General features: G+C 46.3%; 1 protein-coding gene and 1 non-coding gene across 2 annotated transcripts in view; both read left to right on the top strand.

The window, feature by feature from the left end:
- LOC135366026 (corticotropin-releasing factor receptor 1-like) overlaps window positions 1-25,720 on the top strand; it is a 248,136-nt gene that overhangs the window by 100,438 nt on the left and 121,978 nt on the right. The gene's annotated exons all lie outside the window — the stretch shown is intronic.
- Window positions 8,374-8,446, top strand: Trnat-ggu (transfer RNA threonine (anticodon GGU)). The gene has a single exon. It is a non-coding gene; the product is annotated as a tRNA-Thr (tRNA).

Raw genomic sequence — 25,720 nt, 5'->3', positions numbered from 1 at the left:
AGGCCTACCTGTGACATCGGCGTGGAGAACAGTACATAGGCTGAAATCCAGGGTGGACGAGAAACGGGGCAGAATAATAGGGTATTCGGCAGACTCCGGGGCAGCCGTAGACGGGGGAACAGAGCCAGAAGCAGGTACAGAAAGAACAGAAACCTGGCCATGGGCCATTGGAACAGCGGAGCTCGCGGAGAGCGTGACCGCTAAGCAAACACGCCTCTCCAGCGACTTTCGGGGTGCGTCATCAGAAGGGACGACAAACCCGCCACTCACTCTCACTCACCCTCCTTTCACTCATCATCACATTCTCTCACTCTCACTCACATCCAGAAGATGTGGGTTCGATCCCTACAGCTAGCTAACCTTTTCAGTGACTTTCACCTTTCATCGTTGATTTCTCAGGCAATTTGAGGCTTTGTTTGTACCTGTCCTTTCTATGTTGTTCCAGCCTCAGAACATCAGTTTATCTCTAATTCTTTTTACGTCTGTCCGTGCCCGACTCGCCCCGAGATCGAACGGTGTCTGCGCGCTGCGGAGAAATGATGAACTACGTACCTTATTGTGGGTATATAGTTTCCTCGCGTCGTCTGCTTTTTACACGTTTATTTTCCGCGTTCAGTGCAGTGGAGCATTGGGGAACCGAACAGTATCGTACCATCGCAGCACAAGTAATCTTCCCGTGAATATACGCAAGAATTACTGAAAAGAACCATCAACACCGAACATCGGCCGGCGTGTTATCCACACTAGAAAGGTGACGGTGTCACCCCCTATAGGTCCAACTGGCAGCGAATAGTATGGTGATGAAAGAAGGCCTCTGCAGCCGCTTGATTTTCTCCGTGTTCATGCGCGTCTGACTCTTGGTGTGCATGCAGAACAACGCGTCGGTGTAGGCTCGATGCGCAACAGAGAGACATGCACCACTGCTTTGACACGGAACTCTGATTCTAGATTGAGCCGAAAAAAAAAAGGGGGAGGGGGAAACAAAAGGGGGAGGGAAGAAGAAAAGAAAAAAAGAAAGAAAACAAATTCCTTCTGGTGGTGATTCTCATTGAAAACGCAAGCACGTACCTTCGCCGTTTTTGAACAATGCCAGACGATTGCCAAATCGAAGTTCTTCGAGCATGCTAAATTGAGCAAACAACAATTTCTGTTCCCCCCCCCCATCGTCCCCGCGCAAAAGAAGGCACACCCGTGCGTGTATAACGCCGGATGCAGTTAAAAATTGTATTCCTTGGGAATAAAAAAAAAATATATGGCACGTTTATTCAAAATACTACGTCCGCTAATTAGGAGAAAATATTGTTTCGGTTTCGCTTTCTTCGCTTCGTACTGATTCCGAAACTATTCGTCATCCGCTAAAACCGAACCTATTGATTGGATGAGCCAATAAAGACAGCCGAGAAGGGCGACCATCGTGGGCGGACCTCGCCTATATCCCTCTGCCGAAAAGCCCGCGGAAACCACAGGCCGCTGCGGGACTCGACCCTGCCACCTGGTAAACTTTGCACGGTCTCGGACATTCCACGTACGAGCTGGTACAGTGTCCATTCGGTCACCCTTCTGGGTCTGATATTTCACCGCCTGGATCCTAAGTAGGGAACGCGCAGGAAAGCCACTTCTCGGCAACAACTTCCTTTAAATGTAAACTAATGTAAACTTGTAAACTAATTTTCCCAGGAAATGTGCGCTTCCTAAAGGAAGTATTAGCATTGAATATTGCATTTTTTTAAAAAAATCTGCGTTAGCGCCGCGAAGCAACTGTGGCTATGAGCGGCGTACAGATGTGGACAGACGGAGAGAGGACAGCAGGGGGATTAGTATGCGTCCTGGGCCGACTTCAGGGGGAACTGTGCCGACATTCGTCTGGAAAGGCTTTGGAAAACCCGGGGAAAACCTGAGACAGCACAGCCGGTGGTAGGATTCGAACCCACCACCTCCCAATCTTCAGCACGACCTTCGCTACCACCAACAGGCGGGGCGCCTTAACCCGCTCGGCCATGCCGCTGGTAATATTGCGTTGAACATTGTAACATTTATTGATTTGTTTCATTGATATTATAGCATTGAATTTTGACAGTTCCTGAAGGTAGTATGTTCGTATCTCGTGGTAAAAGAAAATATTTAGAGCAGCTTCTCTAAGAGCAATCGTCAAAAGACAGCACTGCGTGAGTGTGAAGCAGGGTTGCGGAGTGGTCACTCCGGAGCTGGAATGATTCCGGATTTATCACAGCTCGGAATGGAATTCGAATGGAGTGGCGGAAACTGTCCTAGGACTGGAGTGGAAAACCTCCCCACTTCATCATCACCATATATATGTTGTTGTTCTCCTAGGAATGGAATGGGAATGGAAGTAGGCAGTTTTTGGCAGGAATGGAATTAGAATGGAATTGGAATGGAATTGGAATGGTCTGGGCGCCCCGATGGCTGCTGGGCTAGCCAGTACGGTTACCGGTCTCTTTTCTTTTATTGATGGAATTAACGGAACGGAACGGTGTTGCCAAGCCCATTCCAGGAGTGGGAATTGGCCGTACCTTTTCATTCAGAGGAAGTGAAAGGAATGGAATTGCCACAAATCTCCATTCCTCGGAATGGAGTTGGAATGGAATTGGTGGCCCCATTCCGCAACCCTGGTGCGAAGTCGTTGTCCTCCTTGCGACCTTTCAGGGAGTTGTTTAGGCACGTAGGGTTCGTTCTGCTCAAAGGGTGGCTTCGTCTGAGATATTGTAGTGTGTATGTCATTATTTGTTCCCTTCGCAAAAATAACTATTGTTCACGTTGAACTCGCATTCGTTGAATGTGATCTCCGCGCTTAAGACACTACTAGAGGTTATGACAACAGCACAATCTACGCAGTTCTTACGTACAGTTCTTACGTGCAGTAGTTACGTGTGCAGTTCTTACGTGCAACATCCCAGATACAGGGCAAGACGCGTAACACGGGCATCGATAACAGCATCTTGCATAAAAGACCCGCTTACCGTCACGAATGGGTAAAGGACAGCCCTTGTAACCTAGACGCACAGCTCTAGTGACAAACTGCCGTAGGTCCATCTTTATTAGTTTAATTTGATTGCGTACCGCAACTGTCACCGCATGGTGCACAGGGTTGTGCTGCACAGAGTGACAGGAGCATGCAGACGCGGGAAGATCCTTAATCAAAAGTGTGCCGCGTTCACTCTGATGCCTCCTTGTCGCTACAGGGGGAGATTGCCATCTACAACTTACAGCCGCAGCAACATGCGGTGCCTGGAACATAAAATTATATCGATCGTGCAAGAAGAGTGAGGAAGAGGGGGCGTTCTCCTGCTACAGTTTCTTCTCGTGTTCTCTATACGGTGTGTGTGTGTGTTTAAATCCTTTATAGATTTTTTTGTAAGGCTGAGAGAGCGGCACTGATATCATTTTTTTGTGGCCGCGCGGGACACGCGAAGGAGTAATTACCTAAAATTAATTAATGAACTTTTAATGAGCTGTTTTCGGGAAAGTGCGATCACTGCAGAATCGGGGGCAATAATTATTCGAATACACCTTTGAAAAAAAAAAAAAAACTGAAACGGGCACGTAATTCGAAAAATAGAGCGTCAAGCTTTGGTATGCACATGAATCGATGTGATGTGATGTGATGTGAATAAAGAAAAAAAATGGGGAGTTTCGACGAAGTCAAACTGGCTACCCCAGTACACTTAATACAGAAAGTTCAAGCCGATGATGAGATGATGAAAACGCAAAAGGATGATGTCCAGAGACGAACAGAGATGATAATGGAGTTCAACATGTAGGTCAAAAGTTCAAGAGCTGCGCCCAAGTTAGAGTAAAGTGGCGGAATCACCGGGGGCACACACAGGACACATCACACATTCACCGTGTCATAGGATGTCATGAATCGAAACCAGAACCGTACGCACATCTCGAATGAAAAAAAAAAAACAGAGGATCGCGACCCTGGGATCCAGCATTTTTTTAAAAGTGTCATCAATGTAAACGAAAATTGAACTACGGGGGGGGGGGGGGGGGGTAACGTTGGGCAGACGAGCGGGGGGTGAGCGAACTAAGGGGTGGAGGCATTTGCCACCAAATGCCGTGCTGTACACTTATCCTGAAGAATTGTGCGTGGCTACGCTAACATTATCAACTCATAAGGAAAAAGAATATCACACAAGTCACGTCTTAGTTCCAAACTAAAAGGAAACGACACCCCATGCGTACTATCCTAGGAGTGCGGAAGATTGCTGCGTAAAATACTGCCTGTACATTTTGTTCTGCCATAATGGTTTGTTCTGCCATATGTAGGTTTCATACTTGATGAAAATACGCACAGTTCTTTTCTGTGAGGTTCCTTGCTTGCTAATACACAGTTTTGTTCCGTTAGGTTCTCTTCCTGATGACAAAACACCACAATTCTGTTTCGTTAGGTTCCCTGCTTGATGACAATACGCACCGGTCTGTTCTGCGATAGGTTCCCTACTTGATGACAATGCACACTGTTCAGTCTCTCTCATTTTGTGTTTATTTTGGTGTCTGCAAAATAGATTGGCTCAAATATTTGCAATAGTTATCACGTCAGTACTTCCGTCTTCATCGGAGACCTAACTTACAACAACAAAAACAACGACAACAATAGATGATGACGATGAGATGGGGTGTTTCACCGCGGTGGTGTGGTACCCTACCTCGTTGTACGTGGAACATTATGTGAAGATGATGAAGGAAGGATGAAAATACGAGAAGGAATTAAGGCGTCTGGAGCAATCCAGTGGACCACAGGAAGTTCATGAACAGGTGAAGAACCCGACGATGGAGCACGGGATCTTCATAGGGGTCAATGAGTGCAGCTGAATTGAGCGACCTCTTGCTGATACGGACAAGCTCATCTCAAAGTATCCGCCTTTGCGGGCGTGCACTCTACTGAGGAACTTTCAACTTACCACTCTCATGGAATGTGCACTCTACTGAGTGCACATTCCATAACTATGTGCTGGGTGTTCGCAAACGACACCGCAGGTGGAACAGAGGCTTGTTGTACAGCATCTAATCATGCACTTGAATTGTGGGGTGAAAGACACATTCAGGTGGAGTCTGCGCAGTGCGCAAGAAGTATTTTGTGATTGTGTAATGGGAATTATTTAATCGTGTCGTGATGCAAAATCCCCCCTAATAATTTTTCCTCCTTCCTTTATCACTCATTGTTGTACATGTATTTCTCAAGTGCGACGAAAACGTGCTGCTTTGAGTCGCTTGTGTTTGTCGCCGTTTTTGGATGCGCCGAGACTCATGCCTTTTCAGTATGGCGTAATAGAAATATCCACGCTAATTGTGGTCAAGTTTTGCTCAACAGAAAAAAAAAATACTTTTGTGAATTACAGTAATTGGGGTTATGTTCTATGGATCAAGCTTGCCATATTATGGTCGCAGTAATAAACTCTTGGGGCGTTGTCCTGATTCATTCCGACGGATGAGCTTTTAAATTCTGAAATATGGAAGTTCAGCGAAATGTCATTTGTCCCTTCAGTTTTGCTGGTGCAGTTATCAATAAAAGAGAGAGAGAGAGAAAGGATGGAGTGAATATGACGCGGGAAAATGGTTTCCCAAAACAGGGCACATTTGGAGGTCATTTGGAGAACTGAGTTCCAAAATGAGCAGAGTCGTATTTTTTTTTTTTTTTTTTTTGCTAGAATTGAAATATATGGCCAGAAGGTGGTCTCAGGGGCTGTGCTAGCTGTTCAGAAAGCCTGGAGTACCTGAAAGGGCTCTATATGTCCTCCCGAAATTACGGCACCACGAGATACAAAGTTTGTGTGGAAATGTGCTAAAGGCGCACCAAAGAGCGAAAATTTTTTTCGGAGGGGAATGAAAGACGCCGTTACCTTGACGGCAGTAAAAAAGGGATCGGATTCATCCGTTGCGCCGTACGTGATTTATGAGGAAACGAAACCGCAATTTACGCTTTCCCTCTCCTTCTTCTCAAAAAGTGCGACCACGCGGAGAAGCCTCCGATTGGTCTTCACACATAAAGCATCATGGAACAGCTGGTCGCACCGGTGCGACATATACGTTTCCATTTTTTTTTTTTCTATTTCTGTTCTATTCTATTCTGGCCTTCCTCGAACGATCTCTCGCGATAATTGGGCAAATCCGTTAAGGAGACCAATCACAGGTCTCTCCGCATTGTCGCACTGATTGAGCAGGACAGGGAAAGCGTGCATTGCGGTTTCCTCCGCTCATGAACCAGCTCCGGTGGCGCAGCGGTAACGCGTGCGCTTGGAGACTGGGAGGTCCGCGGTTCGAATCCGCGGGCCGGCTGTGCCGTCTGGGGTTTTTCCTGGGTTTCCCTCAGATGTGTAATAGGCGTATGCCGGCACAGTTCCCCTGAAGTCGGCCCATGGCTCGGTCTTCCACTTCACCCTTTCCTCTCCTCCTCTCCACCACCTTTCCCTTCCCGAGAAACATGCCGCCTAATCAGGCAGGCAGACCTCTCGGGTTCCTCCCAACGACACTCCTCCTCCTCCTCCGCTCATGAATCGCGAACGACGAAACCGATTAATCCCGTTCCTTTTGTGTTGGCCTCAAGGTAACGATATCTTTCATTCGGCGGGGATTACGTTCTTTGCACATTTGTGTCCCTTCAAGCTTCATAGCTTCAAACCAAGATGGCACTGCGATCACGCAACAGCCAACCTATACAATCTTAAAACAGAACTTCACCACATAGCACGGTGAAGGCCAACCATTACACCGAATCAGACTTGTACGTGACGCGTTACAAGTACTTGCATTACTTGTAATCAATTGCTTTTTGAGTAATTTATCGAGTATAATCAATCACATTTTTGAACGAGTAATTTTTCAAGCAAATCTGATTATAATTTTGAGTAATCGATTACCGAGTAATCAATTACTTTTGAAGTAGAGGCTAACTCAAAATAACAGTGCTCTGTGACAAATTTCCTGTGTCTCTGTTGGACTTTTGTACTATAGTAAGCGAAAAAATAGTATTGCTTACTTCTCGCGCTCGATGCTTTCGCGCCATCTGAGATGTCCCAATCACGTGGGAGTTGGGTTTTTATTTTCTATTTTTATTTTTTTTTTCGAAGCACACAGGGGCGGAAATTTGTGCATGAATTGAAAGTAAGGGCCCGAGTGACGCGTTACTTTTATACTCGTTACTCAATCACATTTTGAGCCGAGTAATTTGTAACCGTTATCAATAACTTTTGCCAGAACGATAACGGTAATCAATTACTTTTTTGGAGTAACGGGCACAAGTCTGCACAGAATGATATGATATTACACCAGTTACTGGTTACTGGAAAGCGCGGGGCCTACTCCTCTCCATGACAATTAACACGACTGCATAAGTATCACAAAAAGGCGTACGCCTCCGGTCTTTAACCAATCACGGGACATAACGATAACATTCGGGACGGTACACGCTATGCGGTGAAGTTCTGTATTGAGAGTGTAGATAGAAATACGAGATGGTGGTATGGTACGCGCTGAATTAAACAAACTATTTCGAATTCCTCCTCCTCTCGCGCTCATGCGAACGGGGAAGGAATATCCGCATTCCACAGGAAAGGCAATTCCCTGCCCCAATGCCTTCAGACTAATCCGTTGCGGGACTTGAAGCGAGGGAATGCAATTAGAGGAGTCTACAAGACTGCAGCCTCGAAGTGCAACGCGAGCGCGAACCCAAATCCACTTGCGCGAGACTAGAAATTTCAAATACACTTTCTTCCAATATGATTGGACGAGATATTGGATACGTTCCCGTCGGAGAGCTACGGGAGCTTTCAGTCATACGGGCATCCTCCTATATTGAGCTCTTCTGTTTAGGACAGAATAATTGATAACTATATATATATTTCTTCTTCTATTTCAGACAGGCGGTTTCAGTCTTGAGCTGCTATAGGACGGGGCACAATTAATGCTGGCGGGTAATGTTTCCGAGCGGACAATTATTAGAAAATTTTCGAAGATATTGCGAAAACGTTCACGAGCATTTCGCGGAAGAAATACGAGAACGGAATCAAGGAATAGTTTTACTCTATGCAGAGTGATAAAAGCGACTGTGTCTTGCTCGCAGTAAGCTATCCGTGCTTGCGACGAAGACATCGGAAAGCCAAGTGGTCATCTTTCATCGTTGATTTCTTAGGCAATTTGAGGTTTTGTATGTATCTGTCCCTTCTATGTTGTTCCAGCCTCAGAACATCAGTTTCTCTCTTGTTCAACAGGTGCCGCTTGCGTCGATTTCCGTCGTATGAATGTGTGTATGAGTGAGCAAAAAATGTAAGAGTGAAAGGAGGGTGAGTGAGAGTGAGTGGCTGGTTTGTCGTCCCTTCAGATGACGCACCCCGAAAGTCGCTGGAGAGGCGTGTTAGCTTAGCTCAATTGGTAGAGCCCTGGACCGGTAATCGAGAAGACGTGGGTTCGATCCCTACAGCTGACTAACCTTTTCAGTGACTTTCATCTTTCATCGTTGATTTCTTAGGCAATTTGAGGCTTTGTATGTATCTGTCCCTTCTATGTTGTTCCAGCCTCAGAACATCAGTTTCTCTCTTATATAGCACTACTTCACTTGGGAAGGTCAAAGGTCACTGGTATGTCCAAACCAGGGCGGACTGATTAAAATGATCACGACTTAAGTTATTGATTTTGATCGCGATATAATTCAGCGATTCCATGACGATTTAATGCAGCTCGTAACCCGCCATCAAGTTGCTGTCGTCGTCGGATGGGTTCTCGAACCCGCAACCTCTGATCAGCCGAGGCCTGTAGGAGGAGTTTTACACTACTTGCCGGCCGATCAGCTGTCACTGTCCATTGAGTAGAAAATATTGCCCACCAAGCGCCTGGCCAAGCCGCCATTGTGACGACTGTAGCTCTTCAATTTTTTTGACAGCGTGTCGTCTAATGTTCCTGGTACCATTTAGCAGCTTTCTTGTTACAGTTGATAAAGAGCAATTTGTGTGGATTGAACATTCTATAACGGTGTCTTTTATATATCTCTTCAGCTCAGTGTCTAATGCACCAGCGCCCTCTATTCCACCAAGGGTGCCGCGATGTAAATCTTACTGATTTTAATCGAGATTTAAATCACTGGTCTTCGACGCGATTTAAATCTAATAATTTCTTCCGAGGAAGAAACTGCTTCAAAATGCAGGAAGGAGCTCCAAAACGTGACAAAAGGGTTTGGTTAGTAACAATGGACCTTTTTCACAACGGCCTAGGCGCATGCGCATGGTCTTGAGACGCCGGAGAGTGTTATCTCCGTCTTCACTAGATGGCGCAGTATATGGGGACGACAGAAGTGAGGACCTGTGGGGGGAGACAGCACGAACGGCGCCATCTCGTCGGTCCCACTGCGGACCGGTTTTGGTCCTGTGTGCTACCCGGCACGCGGATCTGTTTTGGAGCGCGCCGAGCGCGGTTCGCTCGAAAGCCGCTAGGATATGTCGCGTATGTGAAAAAGCAGAGCCATTTATAGGGAGAGTTTGGCCATTCTTTGATCTTTTGCCGCCTCATGGGAGGAGCTTATTTTGACGTCAGAGTCGCCGTTGCGCCGCCCAAAAAGCCTGAATCCGAGCGGAATCCGCTGATCAGCCATCTAGATCGGCGCCATATTGATGCTGTCCGCCAGCTGGTCGGCAGCTTCGTGGTCGCGTTGAATGTAATCTACAGGAACAACCGGCTTATGACCCACTGGCGCCAGTGATAAGGGGGGCTTTGTTGGCGAACTGAAAGAGTTCAAAGACGAAAGGCTTTCGAAGCAAGAAGTACGCACGTGTCTTCTCTCCTTGGATTGTAAACAACGAGCAGCATCAATATGGCGTCGGCGACCGGTTGAGGACGGGACAACAATCAGAGCACGGAGAGGGAGGTCACTTAGCCGTGACGTCGCATGACGCGGTTCAAGTTAGGCTCCTCCGAATGACCAAACTCTCCCTATAAACGGCTCTGTGAAAAAGGTCCGTTACAGCAACGTTCTAACTAATAATGCGTTGTTACAATTTTGCCACCTAAACATACCCAGTACTTCAGCTTTAGTTTTGTGCGTTTTTATTCTTCCTTTTTCTTTCCTTTTATTTTCTTCTTTTTCTTCTCCTTTCCCTCTCTTCTTTTCCTATTTTCTTTTTCTTTCCTTTTCTTCTTATTATTTTTTTTTGAATAGCAAGCCGACCTCCGTCTGGCTGGACTTTCTTTTCTTTTTTTCCTAATAGACACATCGCCACCAATGCTCTGCCCCCAAAGCTCTTTTGACCTTTTTTTGGCACCATAGGACTTCGATTCTTATTGTGCTGGGGCTCATTATTTCATTTTCCTCATCACCATCAACGATGAGGTAGAATATCACCCCTTGCGATGAAACTCCCCATTCATCATCTCGAAATAAAGTTGCTGTTGTACCCAGTATCCACACTGCTTCCTTTCCGACCAGACGTCGTAACGCAAACGACTACAGGAAACGCTGTGCTTCATTCTAGACTTGTAACTTAAACACTTATCGACTTATCTTAAATACTCCGCTCGATAAGTTCCTCTATCTAAAACACTTTTCGAAATAACGTGGTACTTTACTGTCATTATTTTGAAATACTTTTAAAGTGTTAGCGTTTAGTATCTAATTTCTATACTTTGTTATAATGATTGATTGATTGAACAGTAAAAAAAAAAAAAAATGTAGATCAGAGGTCCTGACAAAGTCGGGACAGGCTAGCTACTCCGGAGCAAATGCAACTCCAAGATGACCAAGAAGCATAACAAAGAACAAGGAGGGTCTGACTAATGAATGAGTCCAGTTAATGGGACAATAGTTTAAATAACGGCAGACTAAATACACCAATGGCCCGCAACGCATTGCACAACGTGTTCTGTCCTTAGGACAGTAGATATCCCGGGGCACATCTTTCGTAGATGCCTATAGTCTGGAGAAACACATCAGGCTTAGTGGATACGCGGTATGTTGGGCTGAAGAGCATGAGCATGTTGGGCTAAGTGCTAATGCTGGTGGTCTGTCAAAATAGTACCCTTACAGTAATGCGCTACTCTTACATGCATTTGGGACTGCATTAGGACTCTACTTTCTGTCTGGGATTCCTGTAACCGACCTTATATACCCTTTGAGTACCTTGTACGAGCTTGCAGTTTGATAAGCAAGCAAAAAGAAAGGAAAAAGAGAAGAAATCAGTGGATTGACTGGGACGAGTTAGATTGTGTACGTGGTGCAAGCACAGTCGCGCTGCTACTCAGTGTCGCATATGGGCGAAACGAAACAGAAGGTGTTATTGCCATGCATGATGTAAAACCCCGAAACTATAGGGAACACGAAGGGACAGACACAAACACGAAGTTGAGACTTCGTGTTTGTGTCTGTCCCTTCGTGTTCCCTATAGTCTCGGGGTTTTTACATTATGCATCATCTTCACCAGCTCGCTTACTTCTTAGCCATTTTTTCATTGTTATTGCCATGTCATCGTACTTCATGAACATGGAGAAAAAAATGTCCGATTGCTAGGGCTGTTAAGTGTGGTTAAAGTGAAATAAAACCAATTTAAATCAAAGAAATATGATTTAAATCAAATTAATTGGATTTATTATACTTTTTTAAAACTCGTGATTTTACTGCAAATCTGATTTTACCTATCATGTCACGGGCTACCTCGCAAGTTCTCAGAGGCGTTGTGATTGTCGTACGAAAAAATAAACCGTTGGTCAAAATTCAGGGAGGCTGTCTCTGTTGGAGAGGCCCGAGAGGACGGTCGTTGTAGAATATCTTTTCGTGGTTTTTAATTTGATTTGGTCAGCCAAATATATTACATTAATTAATATAATTGTTTCATTCATTCATTAATAATCAGAAATTATTAAATATTATATATTATTTATTATTATATATTTATTATATATATTATATCACATATTATAATATTAATATAAAAAAATCCTTTCGTTAGCGTAATTGTTTTACCCTGCAAACCGGATCGCCAAAACGTTACACGAAATTTCGTAAGTGTCATTAACATAATACGACCGTAAAACCTAAATTCAGCGTAATAAATTTACGTAAATAAATAAATTGTGGTTTAGATAAAATAAATCGGTCTTGTTTTCATTTCCATGAAAATTGCGACTTTTTTAAGAATACAACTTTGGTCCAAGCCCCTCTTTTCGTAAGGACGGTCGTCGCTGCTGCCCACACGCAGCTTATTTCCACGTGCCATCTTCTAAGATTGATCTTTCTGCACACTCGACCTCTCGCCGTGACGTCATTGCTTGCCACGTGGTGAAATCCAGCTCAGCAACGCACTGCCCCCAAAAGTAGGTACGCTGCTCATGTTTCTGGATTATTTAGGGCTTCGGTCCTGACTGTAAAGCCCGTCATCATATTTCCACCAAATTACCTCTAGCAACGGGAAAGAGTACCGCCTGTCGTGATGAAAGACCCCAAAGTATCGTAGTTTTTCTCTCGTTCCCCCCATTTTTTTTTTAGCATTGCGAAGGAACTGGACGAAGAAATAAAAGAAGAATAGATACGTCGCTGCAACCCACGTCCCCCGATGTTGACTGTGGAGAAATTATGTCTTGGGATAAACCCAGGAAGTCGAAAAGGTACATCAAGTCATCACCTGGTGGTGGTGGAGCTGGCGAAAGGGTTCGTCCAGAGCCATTTATAGGGAGAGTTTGGCCATTCTCTGATCTTTTGCCGCCTCGTGGGTGGAGCCTATTTTGACGTCAGAGTCGTCGTTGCGCCGCCCAAAAAGACTGAATCCATGCAGAATCCGCTTATCAGCCATCTGATGCGCGCCATATTGATGCTGTCCGTCAGCTTTGTTGTCGCAATGAATGCAATCTACAGGAATAACCGGCTTATGACCCACAGCCGCCTCTGATAAAGGGGGGTTTTGTTGCCAAACTGAAAGAGTTCAAGGACAGCAAGCAAGGACTTCACAGTTCCCTGTGAAGTTGGCTCAGGACGTGTAGAGGAACACGTCCTGACCGGCGATGATGGAATGTCCCAGCGGGCAGATGTGCGTGGCCTCACGCTAGCACGGTGCCGGTAGAACTGGCTGCTAGGTGCAGTAGCGGGCGCCAGCAGAGGCGCTTCGTCGTCGTCCACGGGCCGCCACATCACTCCCCCCCCCTCAGGCGCGCAGTGGTACATGCGGTTGAGGTCCGCGTCAATACCATGAAGAGGAGAATGAGGACGACTCTTGGACGACTGGACACAGACAAATAGGTGGTGGTGGTTGCGGTGACAAGAACCAGCTTGCCGTTGTTGGCCTCACTTATGTGGGCTGCGTCCTGTAGCCAAGATGAAGGGAGATGATGTGACCACGGATGAAGGAATGATGACGGCCGAAAGTTAAGATCTAGGGCAGTCACCGCCAGAATTGGTGACAAGTCCGAGCAGTACTCATAGCCTTTGAGCGAGGCCAGATTCCTGGAGAAAGCAGACGGGGCTGCGAATTTTGGAGAGTCTTTCCATGAAAGGGCCTCTGGGATGTAGGACATCATCCAACGCACAATTCCTGCAATGGCCAAAGTATTTCTCATGCACCGCATCATATATGCACAGCAATGAAGCAGGATGTGTTAGACAGTTTCGATTTGGTGACAATGCATGCAGTTTGCTTTGTCTAGAGAATGAAGAAGTTGTCAATCTTGAATGACTATGATTTTAATGAAAGCGCTTCTTGTTCGCAACCTGAAGAGCAGGATTTGTGTACTGCGGAAAAGTCCTTTCGACGGGAGATCAAGTCGATAATTTTCCAGGATGTCCCGGATCCCAGGGTGCTGCATAAGAACTATCTCATTGATGACCAATTTTCTGTCGCTGTCTCCCGGGGTTGGCAAACTAGGGCTAGTACTGTGGTGTACAGCAGATGCTAGTTGGTCAGCTTTTTCGTTGTCACTGATGCCGACGTGGGAGGGGATCCGTTGCAGGGAGAACAATTCCTCCCCCCTTGAGAATCCCCCTCCAATAGTCGTGACGTCGCACGCCTCTGAGCGTACCGACTACGCAAGCAGTTCTGTCAGCACCACCTTTGGGTTTCTCTTTGGGACCACACGTGTAATACAAGAGATTACACCACCAGTACTACAGTACGCTCGTAGATAAGTTTTCTTTTCTTTTCTTCGTTTTTCTTCTTTTTTTTTTTGGCAGGCTGTCTGAAGAGCAGGGTAATGTGCTCGCTGAATAAAAATTTTGAGACTTCGTTGTGCTTGTCCCCTTTTTCCGTGTCCCTTGTCTCAGGGTCCTTCAGTATGGATCTATATCACTAGCTCGCTTTGCTTCCTAATAATTCTATCCGAAAATTTATTTTTCCCTTCTTCTTTGTAACCTCCCTGCAGTACGCCTTCGGGCAGTGCGGTTATACAGATCTCGAATAAGATAAAGAATATGTAATCACCACGGATCAAAGGAATGTCGACGAAGTGCCAGATAAATCCGTAAAAGGTTACACGATATCTGAGCGACCTCCACGCTGAAGTGAAAGAGTAGTTGGAGCCGAGCACAAAAAGAGTAATCACCCACACGAAATACTCGGTATTACGAAAGGAAGTCTCATACCGGGAGTCGATATTGTTAGCTCTTCTACTGCGTCAGTGGCATGAGGATTCATTCTTAAATGGCGTTGAGAAGCCGTGCCTGACCAAACGCACACGTTAGATTATCACGATGTGGGCGAATCACTGCCGTTGTGGAAGTACACTGCCCCACTGCTTTTTTTTTCCTTGGGGGGGAGGGAACGAATGTGGGGATGATGATGGAAAGGGTACTCTTAAAGATCTGTTGCCTGTCCCTGACCGTACGCGCTTAACGCACTGTCTGTAATATCGCAGTTCTTATGAGCATTCAATACAGAAATCCAAAATGCCCCCACAAAGTGTATAGATTTGTATAGTTTACCCCTTTCTTCTTTTTTACCCACCCTCCTTTCCCTTCATTTGTTTTACGTATAAATAACGCGTCTTGGAGTACAGTTCCGAGGAGTTTGGGACTAACACCTGCATTTCTTGTAACCAACCAATCAATCAATTAGCCATCTAGTCACAACCTTGAGCCGCAGGCACCACAACAGAACACACGCCATTCTGTCACTTAGAGAAAGTTTACATCGGCTGGCTTGCATCATTTTGTTTTCAAGAGAAAGCCATACTTGTCCCCCTGTTTATTGTCTCCCCTGGTACCCTACAGTAATAAGTATATGAAGTATAATAAGTATTGCAGTAAGTATATCATAAATATATCGCAATTAACTGGAACGATCTTCCCTCTGACCTAGCTGAGCTCGTTGACTACGATAATTTCCGTGGCCAACTTTCCGTTTGATATTTGTATTCTTTTTATAATGTACTATTATGTTTTTCTATTGTATGCTCTACTTTTCGTGCCAGCCAGGCAATATGACTGGTTCAGTGTTTTGTACTTTTTTTTCTCTCTCTCTCATCGTTTTTGTGTTGCTGACATGCATGTACCACCCTACTCCCCCATGTAGCGCTCCGATGAGCCTTTGGGGTACTTTAAATAAAATAAATAAATATCAAGGGGGCGCTAAAGTGCAAAAATTTTTCCTCGCGGAGTCAAGGATTCCGTTACTTTGACAGCGATACAAAAGGAACGGGATTCGTCGGTTACGTCGTTCGCGAATTATGCGCGAACGAATACGCAGTTAACGCCTTCCCTCTCCCCTTCTTCTCAGGAAGGGCGGCAGTACGGAGCGGCCTGTCATTGGTCACCTCACCATGACGTCACGTACACTCTTAAAACGGTAACTTGTGATAGAGGCAAAAATGTGTATGCGCTTTTACATCTAAAAGTAAAAGGTCTCAAATAATATCGAACTAGCGTAATCCAGCATTGACACGACATTGCGCAACGTGGCGTAATACCTCGATGTGGGTGGCTGTCAAGATCCAAAGTATGCCGACAATGCACTGAAATTAATTCTCAAATCTGCTCTTTCTCTGCGCCGTGTACGTGGTAATGTTTGTGCACAGAAGTTCATGAAATAGGGTGTGGCTACTCCGTTTCACGGCAGAAAGCAACCTGAAAGGTGGGAACAGTAAGTGGGCGTATTTTCGTTACCGTTTCCATTGTCCTTACTGTGGTGGCGCGACTGGTGGCTAACGAAGAAGCGCGAGAGCGCGTATTTCATGTTCTCATTCTGGACTTGGCTGCGTACTGATCACAGCATGTTTATTCCCTGCATCTCATGTCACAGTCATTAAACGGTTACACACCCACGGCTATCTCACTTACTGCTATATTTTCGTTTCCGTTATCCGTTTCTGATAGCAGCCTTTCAATTTCGTTTCCGTTACGCAAATGGAATGATTCCGGTAATGGAAAGGCTGTTACAGAACTGCGGGAGGACAGCCAGTCCGGCTGTGTCAACACCCTGTTTTGGCCAAGTGCGGCTTTGGTGTCAAGCTTACACACTACACAAGTAATTTTACGTCGTTGGCGTGCCCACATCTTGCAAGATTTTTTTTTTAAATGTAGGAACATGTCTTCAGTCACCTTAAATCCAGCAACTCAAGATGGGCGTAACCTTCATCCAATGTCGCATTCATAAGGGGGCGCTCCCAGAAGTAAACAATTCTGCCATACGGTGAAATGAAAAAAAAAAAAAAGCTAAAAATCGTAGGCTGCCATCCTCGTGCGATGGCGGAGTATAGTCAGGCGTTGACGCCATGGAGTTATGAGGACTGAGGCGAGGTAAGCGAGGAATGCACCCTCGAGATCCAATATTGCGCTTTGTTTCCATGCTCACGTGCAGTATTTAGAGCATTACGGGGAATGGAGTTATCAAAAATACGAAAATAAAATGAAACGTCACTCAAATCTCATCGCACAACAGGAAAAGCCATTACCCGACTTCAATACCGGAGGATAATTTTCGTTTCCGTTTCTGTTTCCGGTAATGGAGGACCGTGGCATGTGTTTCCGTTATCGTTATCGTTACCATCTCCAATTTCGGTAGTACACGGTTTCTGTTTTCGTTACCATTACCGTTATCCTTCCCTGCCTGAAACTATTCCGCTGACACAGTGCACACAGGACCGTCACAAGCGTGACCCGTTTACGAGTAACAGTTTATTTACGGGTTACATCGAGCGCATTGTGATCGTGTAACTCTTGCGGTTGATCATGACGCTGCCTGTAACGTCTGGCCAACAGCGAGTTTCGTCTTAGCTCGTTACCGATTATGTAACCTCTACAGCAGGAGTTGTGGCTGTCTTCAGAGGTAACTTGAGAAGTGACCGTTTTAAGAGTGTACCTTTTACTTTTAGAGATAAAACTCGCATATATACATGTTTTTTGTAAACCTCTATTAGAAGTGACCGTTTTAACAGTGTAGAGGTCTTTCTGCGCGCAACTTCCAAACCGTGTGCATTCCAATGATTTATAATGCCGGTAATAAGTTATAATAATAATAATGGCGCTATGGCGCTCGAGTCGGCGAAAAGTGAAGCAGGAACCGGTAAGTCCGGGAATAGTATACACGTTGAAACGTATATCTACGAACTGACGCTTCGAGAGCAAACTATCTCTTTAAGTAAGGGGGTACAGTTCAGGGACCATCGAAGCAATTTTCATTTCTTTCTTCATTCCAGTAGAAAAATTTAAATCCTGAATACGCTTTAAAACAGCTCCCATGAATAACAACAAATTACCTCTTTCGGAACTAAAATTTATGGGTATCGCGGATATTCCGTGCAATCGGTAAATGAAGGTTCTATAAGCGCCGGAACAATGCACGAAAGAGGATGCTCCATCACGCGCTCCGCACGGGATCGAGCAATTTCAGCGCGCGAAGATTCCGGCTCATGACATCATACGTAAGGATTACTTTCGGGGGCGGGGGCCAATAAAGAAACTGTATCACTTATCATAAAACAAGCATAATACGAATATTCAGGGAAGCGTCTTTCACGAGCTTCGTAAGTTGTGCTTACGGGCCGCAGTGCTTTTGAATGCCGTATGCTCTGTGAGTATCCCCGAAACTGCTTCGGTACAACGGGGTAATAACGTCAATAAATTATGAGGGGACGTCGTTAGAGGACACTGGACATTCGCATTTCGGTATTCCACACGTACTGGCGCAAACGACTGGGGCACGTTTCGCATGCAGAATGGAAATGACATTTGAAGTCCGAGACTGAGATCTGGCTCCATTTCACTCTGCGATGTTGATTCCCGGAGCGGCGCATGTATACATCAGGGGACGAGCAGGAGAACAACATTGGGCATAATGAACGCGGTTGATTAAACCGAAAGCATGAGGTTGAAAAGAGCGGAGGGGAAGGAGGAAAGCATTCATCGGAAGCGCGCAGAAACCCCCTGTCGCGGCTCAATAAAACCTTCAGCTGTGGTTGACATTTTGTCGTGCTAGTTACTGCGATAACATCAGTGCCTTAGCTCCTCACATATTTATGTGTGCCTGCGCCAAAAACTCAGCTCGGATCATAAATGGCGCCACGGCAACCGCGGTCCCAGAAAAGTTTATGGCCGCTGTAAGGAAGTAACGAAATTAATAAATAAGTGGACGATTATGATAGTCGGCAATGCGAAATTTGAGTGCAGCTGTTGAGTTATGCACCACTGTTATTATTTTCCACACATACTACTTTCTTCAGGTAGCACCCAGTTCTTGATTCTCATGATGATCATGAGCGCGTGTTATCGCGCTTATATAGCAGAAGCCGCAGGCAAGAGCGTGGCTCATTCGCCTGCTTTCGTAGCACCCTCCTCCTTCACTTTCCTCCTCACCCACTCTTCGCTTTCGCCGTGCCCTCCTTCTTCGCGCCCTCTTCACTCTTGCCGTACGTCCCCAGCTGCTTTCCTCCTCACGCTCTCCCGTAGTTTCATCCTTCGCTTCGCTCCTCGTTCGCTCTGCCGGTTACGACGCCGACGCCGGTCAACCCAGGAACGGGCGCCTAAAGGCCCAACTGCATGAGGCGTTTTGCGAGCGGCAGAGCGCTGCGCTTCCCTCAGTAGCAAGCGACGCTGGCGGAAAACGCCCAATGCTAACCGCATGCAGCGTTTCTACAACGGCGGATGGACAGCGTCCCATGCGAACGTTGCCGAAGTTTCTCAAGAAAAGAAGCTCTACGTAACATGATATTATGAGCGGAAGAATCTCAAACACAGGTGCTTTTGAGTGATCACATGTTATCACGAAAGAGATGCTGCAGCAATGCGCACTCACGAAGCCATTTCTTGTGAACACACAGTGAAGCAAAAATCTCCATTTTATTTTTTCTTAAAACCAACCAACCAACCAACCAACCATGTCTTGTGAATCCCGGTCCCGCTAAATTTGAAGAGTTAAACGTAGTAAACGTCCTTTATTAATTCAGCTTGCATTCTTAATCGGTACAATGCATTAATTACGCTTAATTAATTTAGCGCGACACCAAACAATAACGGCAATACGTTACATTAAATTTCTTTTGTGTCTGCCACATAAGCAATCGGAAATATCTCATCTCTACTTAAATCGTGTAGATCTACTTCAATTACCATCTACCTAGTCAGTCCCGAGTGGCTTGAGACTAGCATCTCAATTTTTGATTTTATCAATAAATCAATCAATCTACCATCTTCCTCGAAAAAGAAAGAAAACAAAGTACGCGTTGCCCAGAGTTTGCGAATACGTCTCGCGCCTTGTCCACCTGTGCTGTCCACCTGTGCTGTCCAGCTGTGCTGTCTGACTGTTTTTCCTTGGCTTTTCTCAGAAGGAACTTTAAGACAAATGTGGGCACAGTTCCCTATGAAGCCGGCCCAAGACGCACGACCCCCCATGCGATAGTCGTGACGTTGCCCGACTGTGGCAAACATCAACAACATCAATAGATGATGACGATGAGATAGGGTGTTTCACTGCGGTTGTGCGGTACCCTACCCCGTTGCACGTGGAACATTATGGGAAGATGATGAAGGAAGGATGAAAATACGAGAAGGAATTAAAGCGTCTGGACCAATTCAGTGGACGACAGGAAGTCCGTGAACAGGTGAAGAACCCGACGATGGAGCACAGGATCTTTATAGGGGCCAATGAGTGCAGCTAAATTGAGCGGTCTCTTGCTCATACGAGCAAGCTCATCACACAGTATTCGCCTTTGCGGGCAGTGGAGTACCACTACCACAACCACCACCACCCACTTTTCCACGATTTCATACCCCGAGCTCCCAGTGCCGTGTATTAAAAGGGAGTCCGGCCATTAATGGGACCTGCCTGTACCTGAGGCTTTACCCACTTTTTGAAGTACATCTAGCCAATCGCAGGTCGAAATACAGTTGTCTCGTATTACATCCATCCAGTACTTATACCTCACCCTTATTTACTGGGCGCCATCGTTTTGGAGAAAGTTGATGGATTTGGATTGAAACGGATATCACTGGTGACAGACCAAAACGGCGGATTTTTGCGCCCACTTTTATCAACATCAACCGTCTGCATGGAGAGAGGCATCTTTGGAGGGCTCAGAATAGACCTCTACCTGTGTGTAAACAAATGATATAATAGTGCTCGACAGCTTGCGAAAGCGGTGTTTGCTTGACTAATGAGGTGGCGACGTCAACACCACGCCTTCTCGTTTTTCGCCCGCTAATTTTCGCCTGTGTCGCTGCTTCTTCTTTGTATATATTCCTGCTTCCTTGACGCTTGAATCATTTAAGAGCGTTAAAAGTAGAACGTGGTTGCAGCAGAAGCATCGAAATTAAGGGAACTCCGTGCGACTACAGGTGCCATGGGATGGGACGCATTCAGGGATGGAGCGATCAAGAAAATATCCCGCGGGGTCACGCCAAACGCCAAATAAGAGAAAAACGAGTAATTTTAATTCTCTTGGGGACTAAATGCGTTGTCACTAAAAAGAGTCCCTTTCGGGAGTAAATGAATGTCACGGAGTGGAGACTGCATTTCACGCTCTGTTCTAAGAGTGCCAGGTGCACAATTCGTGCGCATGCATGATAATACTTTGAATCAAACCGTCAACCGTGATATATCGAGGGATATAAAATATGGCGACATACATAAGGCACAATTTGCGAAGAAAGAAGCGCTAACTCTTTCTTGCTCTGTGTGGGTGGCAAATTGTTAAATTGGCTGAGTTATGGAGCCTCATGCCATGAAATTGACAAAAGAGCACATATTTACGTAGACTGTTGCATTCGGAAGACTATTTGCCAAGTTCAGTGACAATTTGCAGTCCTTGGAAGGTAAATGTCGGGGTTAGGGGACTAAAATAGGGAGTAATTGCAGTCTAGGGGACCAGACGCAGCAGTTACTCCCCATTTTACTCATTTTTTTTTCTTAGAGTGTAGCGGCTAGTGCTCCGTTTTACAGGCGACACGAAAAAGATGATGTTGTCTTATGCCTCTCGACGTCACTGCTCGCGTCATGACGTCACATCAGGCGTCATCAAGTAGGAACTAGGCAGGCATTAAACGAACATGGAAGGCACATCGAACATAATTTTTAATCACGTGACATGAACATACTACCTCAGGGAACTGTCACGCAAAATATCTCATTCGGGAAGCGCTTTTTTTTCCTGAGAGAATTAGTTCCAATAGCGCGCGCAGCGACGACGATCTCTCCAAGCTTCTTGTGGCATATTGTGACGTCAGATCAACCGAGCACTGTTATTGGCTGACAAGAATCGTCTGCAACGGTCGACTGCTCTGCTTCAGACGTTGAAACGGCGACGCCATATGCAGCCGCAAGAACGAAAGAAAAATAAAAGAAGAAAAAGAAGTCGCGCGCGCCTTCCTATTGGCCGACTGCCGTGACGTCATACACTCTCAGCGGAGGGAAGGGGTTTTTCTCACCCGCAAGATTGTTAGCTCTCTCGTGCTCCAGGATTGCACGCTGCACTCGTACTTTTTCTACGAATATGTGTCTGAGGGGCTGTAACCCTAATTTCTATCCTTCCTTCATGTTTTTTTTTCTTTTTTATCGAACAGTTCCGTGTTTCTTCCAACGCTGCGGAATTCGTTTCCACGGAACGTCCACAAATTTGTGCTTCTCCCACTTCTTTATTATTTATTTCAGAAACGAAAATGAGAATCATTGCGTGTAATGTTCCTAAACATCCCCCCCCCCTTTTTATGTTTTCGTGCCCGGAAGCTTGGCAGGGAGCCGCGTTTCCTGGCGCATTCTCCCTTAAGCTGGATTCACACATGCGTTTTTTTAACGCGTTTCGCGTTCGCGGCGCCGCGAAACGCGAGCCGCGGAGCGTTTCCAGCCGCTTTTCGAGAACCGCTCCTTGCTGCAGCTTCGGAGGGCAGAAACGCGAACGCTTTTCATCCAGCCAATCGGAGCGCTCGGAGGAGTGAGGTGGCTTCCTTTTGGCGCCGGCGGGCAATGGCGGGCCTCCCGATACCGCGCTGGGATCTTTTGTCATTTGTGCGTGTGTATGTGTTTGGTGCTACCGCGTGAGTAAATTCCTTGTCACCAATAGCTGTTTGGTGTCTGAGCTGTCAACGATGAGCTGGGAATTTGCGCAAACAACGGAATCGACGAAAATAAATACGACTTGTGTGTGACCGTGTTTTGGTCGTCGGTAGGTAAACATGTGTCTCGCTTTTTCTGCCGTTCTTTCTCTGTATTGTGTCGCGTTTGTCGTTCCAACGATTGATGATTCCAGCGGAAATGCTTCACGATAATTATAAAATGGAGAACATGCTTCACAACGTAAATTTTGAGGAAGAGAGCTGGAAGTGTCGGTACGATCTTGACGTAGCAACAAGAACGAAGCGCGTTTTCAGGATGGCGGCTCGGCTATGTGTGACAGGCCCCTCTCGGCGGCGCCGCAAACGCTGAGGCGGCGCCGCTTTTTGAAACGCATGTGAGAATGAGCCTTTAGCATTGAAATTCAAATCGGGGACTGGGTCGAGCCAACGTGGCGTGAATGTGCGAAAAACATTATTCCATAGAGCTATCACGTAGCGGAAGCAGCTATATGGAAGAGTGGAGCATTGATATGCAACACTGATGACAACAACAACACACACACAAAAAAAAAATACCACGTAGGCTTATCTCGGCGGACGTTTCCCAGCTTCCGCTGGGATATTTCACAAAAATGATGGGAAGCTGCTACTTAACCTTCGGCATGCCAGCGTCGATAAATCCAGCGACCCGCACAAAACTGGATTATAAAAGTTGAAAACTTAGTGCGGCACGAAACTTGTCCTCTATTCTTGTACTGCAACACCTCGCCGCAACTGCAACTAACACATGACATGCTTGAGGTGCCCCACTGGAGAGATTGCTGTCGTTATCACTTTTAAGTTGCGGAGCGAATGAGGGCGTACGTCTTGCTGCACACATTGTGCACACATTAACAGGAGTGCAAGGTGTCATAAAAATGCGTGCGCCTCCCATTGTCAACAAATCAGCAACAGCAAAGAACAAGCTATGTCGTTTTAGGATGATAGTTAGGTAGAAGCGTGCTATGCGTTGAAGTTGCGTTCTTTCAGTGCAAGTACCTGGGGGCTCGACACAGGCCATGGATGATAGTATCGGGAAAGTCGTACCCGAGCACATTATGCATATGCTCAGTGAAGTTGCTCATGTCTGCTCATGAGAGCTTCGTTACTTACGTTATTATGTTATGCTACTTATGTTTAGGGTGTGTATGTACTTATGTTTGGGGTATTTGGGGTATGCGGGCAGAAGTGGCATGAGCAAACTGGGTACTATTCTTTCTCAGTCCAAGCATTCGCTCAGAGGACAATGTAACGGTACGTCTTCGAGAGATAACGTGACAAGTAGGCAAATAGTACTGTGCTGCCGCTAAGCATATGTGGGCACTAATGAGAAAAAAAATGTTCAAAGTAGATATTGCAGGATTCCGCATTGCAGGAGATTATGTATTGCGGGACGGATTGTTTAAAAAAAAACAGCGTCCTTCCTTAGAAACATGATCTCGCGCCCACAGTGTGGTTTGTGGCTCTACCCAACACCGCAAAGAAACAAGGCCTTGTCGCTTTATCGAGGTGACGTAGCAACTAAGATTCCACCAACCACGACTGTCCTTGCAGCGGCCGTAGCTATGGCGACGAGCCGCTATATGAGCCGTATGTGTTGCCACTGGTAACCACAGAAAGCCTGTACTGGAAATCGTCTACGGTGATTGGCTGGCGACACCCCTTTATATGTCTACGTGCGAAGCAGCGAGAGGAGGCATTAAGCGTGCATTCTGGTATCTAGGTGGCGCTGCTGCCACAGGGTATTTCCGCGCGACGGACTTCGTCAGAAAAGATGTCGTCGGAGACGCTAGTGTGAAAAGAGCAACGTGAGGGTTCATTGGGTGCACGTGACCATCTGAGACCTACGTCACCCCTCCTCGCGTTCTCCCTATAGGGATGATTCTGTGAGGCCGCCACGGTATATTCCGATTCTCTTCTGCTTTTCTGTCGTCTGTTAGCACCAGGCGTCGCTCTCAGCGCCACTCCCTGGCGTTTTTTGACAGGCGTTCCATCGTCTTCTGGAGCGCCGTTCCGATGCTGTTGGCATTTCTTCCGCGATATCTCCTTACTGTCTAGCCGCTCAGGCGGATCGCCGCTAATCGAACGAAACACTCTACTTTGGTGTCGAGATTGTCAACAGTTGATGTGGCCTATTTAGGCACATCAAGAGAGAGGGAGAGAGGAAGGAAGGTAGAGAAAAGGTTATTGAGCCACGAAAGGAACTTCCCCAATCATATGTGCAATCACCTGCACATTTTCATGGAAGAGTCTCAGGACGAGAGCCGACCGATATTTCGAACAGAGACCCTCTCGTCTTGATGCTCTTTCCCTTCGCATTTCCGCACCTATTCGCTGTATCTTCTACCTTTCAGATTGATATTCAGATTGTTGATTTTTCCTTAAATCGTTAAAGCATTATTTAGACAGCTCAAAATTTTCGTCCACTTCCGCCATCAGTCGCACAAACACCGCAGGGCGCGTGGGCCCCGGCTGAGCAGCGCTCCAACGTCGCCTTTATAGCCGCAATTACTCCGTCGCAGAAGCGCCGTCCGTAATCGATACACCGACGACAGAGACCCCCCCACCCCCACCCCCCACCTGATGATTATAGTTATTTCGGAAGGTAGACTCGATAGTACCGTCTCACTGCGCCAGACCACCTATCTTCCTATACGATTGACACCTTGCCCTAACAATATTTCCCGTCAGCGTGTCGTAACAGCTGCATTCGTCCTTCGAAAACGCCTTATTGTCCCGTCAACACACTGAACAGACGCACGTGGAAAGTAACTGAGAGCAAGCATGTCGAAGGGCCCCGGTCTTTTCACGCCTACGAGTGATAAATGCGTCGGGGCCTCGTGCGAGACCTGCCAAGATGGAGAGGCATCGGCGGGTTTCAATTGAATGTGTCTGTCGAACGGAAGGCAAGAATTATTGGGGGCATCCTGGCTGGAAGGGTTTCTCTTCATGTGATATCTGCGTGTTTGTGTCTGTCGATCAATAAGGCTTTATGTTTTATAGAGTACAAAAGGAAGGCGTTGCTTAGCCGACTGGCGCCGCGAAGCGACGATTTACAATGCCGTCGTTGCTCGCCTCTTTAAAAGAAACCGTGTCAGTGGCGCCCGTAAGCTTTGAACGCAAACAACGAGAATTGGCCGTAAACCTAAGACGCCCAGAAATTAACGAATTCAAACAGCTCAGGGAAAAGAGGCGCTGACGCCAGGAATCAGAGGA

The sequence above is a fragment of the Ornithodoros turicata genome, chromosome 8, assembly GCF_037126465.1.
Source record: "Ornithodoros turicata isolate Travis chromosome 8, ASM3712646v1, whole genome shotgun sequence".
NCBI classification, from domain to species: Eukaryota; Metazoa; Arthropoda; class Arachnida; order Ixodida; family Argasidae; genus Ornithodoros; species Ornithodoros turicata.
Note: the sequence above shows the minus strand (reverse complement) of the source record. Positions and strands in the feature narration are given on the sequence as shown.